At 39.7% G+C, this 6,000-nt stretch overlaps 1 protein-coding gene across 2 annotated transcripts in view; it reads right to left on the minus strand.

Annotated features, from left to right (window-relative positions):
- Window positions 1-4,321, minus strand: part of TENT5A (terminal nucleotidyltransferase 5A) — a 63,688-nt gene extending 59,367 nt beyond the window's left edge. The window contains exon 1 of one of the 2 annotated variants that reach the window (XM_075747571.1): window positions 4,233-4,321. The gene's annotated coding sequence lies outside the window, so the exon portion shown is untranslated. Of the gene's footprint in view, window positions 1-297; window positions 355-4,232 lie in introns of those variants that run through there. The other variant, XM_075747572.1, reaches the window with a different exon arrangement.
- Window positions 4,322-6,000: the final 1,679 nt, after the last annotated feature.

The following is a 6,000-nucleotide window of genomic DNA, read 5'->3' on the forward strand; positions in this document are numbered from 1 at the left end:
GAAATCTATAAACCACTCAACTAGTGAATAAAAAACAGAGCGGAGTGCAAGCCAGTCAAAAAAATAACAGCGAAATATATAACAAATACTTAGCATTAGTGGGTCATGCAGCATGATTGGAGAATGTGCAGTTAGGGGAGACTTGGAGAAAGATGACAGAAAATAGTCACTGAAATAATAGAAAAACTCTTAAAACTGGAACAGCTACAAAGCTTGGAACTATATGTCTTAGAAAAGCTTCAGAGAAGTTACGTTTCTATTCTCTGTCATATGAAATAAGAGCAAAGAGTCATTCACCTATATCAGGAAGTAACAGGTATAAATCTTGTTATGCAATTTGATCTTGGAATTTATTGCTCCAGGATGTAAGTGAGGCCAAAAGTCTAGATAAACAGAAATAATAATCATATTTTCAGAAAGAACAAAGATATCCAGTATTGTAGCAATTAATATTAATATCGTAAAAGCATAGGAAAGGGTATGAAATGATTTTTCAGAATTTATTCCAATCTTCAACATTTCCCAGGGGACAGAGGAATGAACCTCAGATGAGGTTCTTGCTTTTTTTTAATTACTAATATTTTCTTTTAATTATCTGGTTCTAGCCATCTTCAGAATAGACACAAAAAGCTATCCTCTTATATTGGCAATTCCAGCATTAAAACTTACACAGAGAGTAGGAGGAGGCATCGGGAAAATATATTAGCAGAGGAGAAGATGACTAGCAGTTTTAAAGCTTATTAATTCTTCTTGCTCCACTGAAGGCAAGAAAATCCTTACAATGTTCTCTGCACTCTACTGAGGAATATTCCCAAACCTTTACTATGTTCCAGCATTATGGATTAATGAGGATATGACACAGTTAGCTAAGAGCATCTCCCTATTAACCTCACAGGTTAACCAAGACAGTTAATGCATCAGCCTTGATGGCATTACTTGGTGATTGTAGGTCAGGCTTTTTGCCAGCACTTACCCACTAAGTGCACTTAAAAAGAGTAAGAAAAGCAAGAGAAATGACTGTCACATAGAAATGGATATAACTTGGAGGCACAAGTGGCTTTAATTAAAATGAGTGCAAGAACTGTCCCCAAAGATTCTCCGGAAGACATGTATTTTAATCTGTTCACTCCTTCTCTACAATTTCAAAAAGCTATCAGTTAAGCTCTGAGGAGGCAGGGCTGGCATGTTGTCTGGCCATACGTGTGTAGTGCCACTGGAGACGCCTGTTGAGCGGGCAGATACAGCACAGGACCTATGGGAGGGAGGCAGGTACCCTTTCGCAAGGGCTGTCAGAGGCCAGGTGAGCTACTTGACGGCATCTCATACGGCACCAGACATGTGGGTGACTGAATCTGGCCCCAGGACACACAGCTTCACTGATTTCAATGGAACAACATCAATTTATGATGTCTGAGAGTCTAGCTGAAAGTATTATTCAGAACTATAGCGCAGCATAATTAAAACTTGTCTGTTACCCAAATTTTATAATTGAAAACAAGGAGAGAAGAGTGAACACCAGTCTCATGTTTCGCTAATGCTATTCAGGGATCAGACTTTAAAACTTTAGCCTTGGTTCTGAATGACGTGCTGTTTATCAGCAGTTAGTATACTTTCAGCTCTCTGAAGTCTTACAGAGGAGGAGAGGAAAAACAAGAATTAAGGATCATGTTATTACCCTTATGGAACCCATATAAAGGAAACTTGCATGAATTTCTCGCTACATAATTCTAACCATCCTGATTAAAACCAAACAATACTCTCACACTGATGTTTGTTAAAATAAAGGGTAATCAGTCAAACCTGTTATGTCCAAAAGAAGATTTTTTTTTTTATGTGGTTTTTAATAGTCATCTTCACATTTACTGAATCCATGACCAGAATTGCTATCTGATGTGGGAAGGCACAGCAGTGTGAAACTGCACTAATAGACATCCTAAAGTTCAGTGCCTTTAGTCTAGGAAAATATAAGTCTGGGAAAGAAATGTCATAACCTTCCACTGATAGGGTTTTGCACATTCTTCTTCTCCAATGACAAGAACTGAAATCACATTGTATTGAAGTCAGACAAACTCAAAGTGCCACCGAACTGTAGTTTAGGGTTGAACAATTTCAGGTACTACACCTCTCCCTGTATTACTCTTGGTAGTGTTTGTGGCTTAGTAGTCATATTCCCATCTCCCCTTTATGAAAGATATTCTTGTTGGTATGTGAAAGAACAGCACAAGCGAGGAATTGAACATCCAGGGAAAACACTAAAGCAATCGTACAAAGCACTGTGGCGTCATGAAGTAAAAACAAAAGAGAGAGAAAAAAGTGGGGAATATATTAATTGCTGTTTCATAAGTGTGTGTAGCTAATTGTAAGAGAGGAAGGTAATTTTTCCTGACAGAATTGAAGACTATTTTTTAGAAATGAAAATATCTCACAAACACAAGATAAGGAATTTCAACAGTGCAGACCAGGAAGGTCTTCAACATGAAGTTTCTTCTTGTAAAGTGAGACTTAGTTTTAGCCATTTATTAGAAGAAGCCGCATCAGTTCCATGATTCCTACCAAGTGTCAGTAACATACAGGAAATTGGTGTATAAAGACAGATAAATCAATAAATAGACTCCGTGTGTGTGTCTATGTGTGTACATGTTGACAACATTGAAGCAATCATGAGGAGTCCTGATGACAAAATTGAATAAAAGCCCATATAAGATACTCGTAACAGATGTCATCTCCTGTGATGGTCCTGATAGTTTACCATTTTCCCCACTTGACATTATAATTTGAAAAAGTAGAATGTAAAGCTCTACAAATTCTAAACATATGCATCGAAGAAGCAAAAGCAGCCAAGAACTGAGTTCCTATCAATGAATAAACTTTGAGCAGAAAAGCAGACTTCTCCTTGTTTTCAACCTTTCCACATGCTTATCTGGAAATGGACTTTTTCCCCTCCCTATTTTCTACTCTCCCCCTTCCTCCGCACACAGGAGCTGCAGGAGCCTTGCTGATTCCTGGGTACTGCTTCTTCTTGTTCAGTACTGAAGCTGATCTCCCATCCTAAAACAAGTCAGCTAGCTGCACAGCTGCTGTGAAAACAAAAAAGGCCAAATAACCCCAACTGCATACGGAGCATAACGAAGCACCTTTAGCAGACCATGGTGTGGCTCCTGTAGGTCTCTGCTGTCTCTCCTCCCAGGCAAGGGTGGGTTTGATTGCTTTCACTAGTTCACCAGCCAGTGTACAGCTACACTGCTGTCCTGAGGGCAGAGTGGGAGGACATTAGCCAAGAGGATGCTGGCTCTGTACCAAGCAGCATAAATAACTTCCTTCTCTTCTGTCATTCCTAATAAAACGGGTCAAAATATAAAATGTTTCTTCTCTTCTTTATTTTCCCCCCATGCAATTTTGCCAAGATGCAAGGACAGACTGCAACACACACACGTGGATGGACTCTGCTCTCAGCACTGAGCCTCCATCTGCTTTGCAGAGCAATGCTGCAGGAGCTCAAAGTTTGCTCAAAAGCTGCAGCTTAGCTCTAAAGCTTCTGATCCTGCCTTAGTAGCAGCACACCTAATGGCCCACCTTTGAGAGAACTGCATATCCTAAGCATAAATGGATCCACCTGGGGATTTCAGAAACATCAGGAGAAACTTTGAGGTTGGGTTTGTTATTCTTTTCAAGGTAGTCGGACTTAGCAATCATTGTGTCATTACCAAGAAGACAGCTAGCCCCACAGCCAATTAACTAGTACCTCATGCTAGAAGAATAAACCTCACTTGTACACAATCAAGCTATAAAGCATTTTCTTTGCCAAAAGAGTACATGTTCACAAAACTTAAATATTAATCACTTAAATACTAATAACTGAAAGTATGATTGGAACAACAGGCACTTGGGAATGATTAAGCATGCATCGAACATCCAACAAGAAATCTTCCCTTGCCAAACACAGGCACAGGCATGGGATTAAAGACTCAAGGTTTCCAGCCCCACCTTTGCAACGGCCTCTGTGCCTCATCTTGAACAAGGGCCACGTCCACGCATCTGCTTCCATTGCTTGAAATGGGTAAACTCTACCTCCACCTTCACAGAATTTTAAGGAGCTTTATTTACCAATTCTGTAGTGGTGCTTTGCAGTGCTGGCGTAAGACCTTTATGTAAATGTGCAACATACACACCCAGGAGAGAAAGGATGGGAAAACCCGCTCAGCCCCTCTCAAAGTGAAACTGGACCTCCTTACCTCATCACATCTGGGTAGTAAAAGTGTCAGCTCCTCCTCCCACTCAGCACAATTATGTAGCATAGCTGTTCTTTAGTCAATGCAGTTTTAGATTACCCTCTCTAGTAGGCAATATTATTACATTTATCTTCCCACTTATCAACCAAATTTCTAAACTTTAAACGGCCTATCATTTCTAGTTGAGTAACAAAATAAACAGCATAATTCTACCAAGGCAATGAAGTAAACGTTGCACAATATCACAACCTGAGGTTGCCAGTCTATCAGCTAATTGTCCCAGCTAATCTAACTGAAACTTGAAATAATTAGGAAATAGAACAATAGTGGCTCCTGAGCTGTAGATAGGAACAAGTGAGAAGGAGCACTAAATGAGGACAAAAGATGGATGCTGACTGTGGATGCCCCATGTCAATGACAGAAGGAGGAGGATGGGAGGGGATGCACACACAGGCAGGGAGCAGGTGCCATTGGTGCCAAGTCTTCCTGTGATTCTGGTAAGGGCTACATTTTGGGTTAGGTTTTCTGGTTTTAAAAAATTGCCCAGAGGAAAGTGAGAGCCATATCCTTTTGTCTTTTGACCTTCCTATGCTCCACCCTTATGCAGGCAAAAATCTCGAGCCTTGAACTAAAAAGGAATCAAATTATATGTTATTGTATCTTTTGAAACAAAATGTTTAGGAAGATTGTTAAGGAAACTAACTCATAGTTTTATATCAGTCAGAGCTAGGCTGTCATAAAGTACTGAGAAACAGCTGAAGTACAAGAGTGATGAGATTATGGAAACGGCAGGATGAAAGTCCAAGAACATTTTCATAAATGAAAGGACAGTAGAAAAGGGAGCTTATCCATCAGAGGAAGAGAAGGCAGATTTTCCTCTAATGTGAACTAAGGTTGTATAGGATAAGAAGATGGAAATACTCAGCCCAAAGGAGTGTTGTACACACCTGAGACTCAAGTACTACCTAAGGCTGAATTTCAACCTAGGGAGACAAAAAAAAAAAAAAAAAAAAAAAAAGACTGACTATACTATCCAGCATATTTAAAGGGACAGATATCTAGAACTAACTCAAATGAATGCACAAAACCCTAGATGATTCCCTAATGAAATACAGATATCAAGCATCTTTAAATTTTTTGGTTCATTCCTTGTTCTTTGCCAACCCCTACATTGTAATTTTCAGTTTTGCTGAGTCTCACTTTGAAAGCAACAGAAAGTGAGGGGATTGCCGTTCACTCCTATTTAATGTCATACGGTGTCTTTGCAACAGACTTTCTGTATGTCAGCCAGGCTAAATATCCCCCTTTCTTACATCTGTCCTTACCAATGAAACAGGTCAAAATAGAATGACTTCTTTTCATTTCCCCATATTGGAATTTTGGAAATATTCAGGTAGTTCCAGTTACTAATTATCTCCTTTTATCTCCTTAGATTACTCATCTGGGACTCCTTGCAATCTATTTCCTGCAAATGCCACAAGTAATTAGGTCTCCCAACAGAGTTATCATTTAACTGTGACTTTTATCATTTTTACTGAACCATGTCCATTACAACTGCATTGCTCTCTCCAGGTTTCCTCCAAATTTTCTTGCTAAAGAAATGCCTGGAAGTAGCATTCCAGGAGCAATTGAGTGTGAACTAGAATAGCATCACCTCACTTTTATAGGTCCCATCCAGCTCCCTGAGCACTTCTCAGTAGAAAAGATGTGCACTGTGTATCTCTCAGGGTGCCTCTCCACGTGCCTTTCCATTGCACCTCCTCTGCTGGTG

The sequence above is a fragment of the Balearica regulorum genome, chromosome 3, assembly GCF_011004875.1.
Source record: "Balearica regulorum gibbericeps isolate bBalReg1 chromosome 3, bBalReg1.pri, whole genome shotgun sequence".
In the NCBI taxonomy this organism is placed as follows: domain Eukaryota; kingdom Metazoa; phylum Chordata; class Aves; order Gruiformes; family Gruidae; genus Balearica; species Balearica regulorum.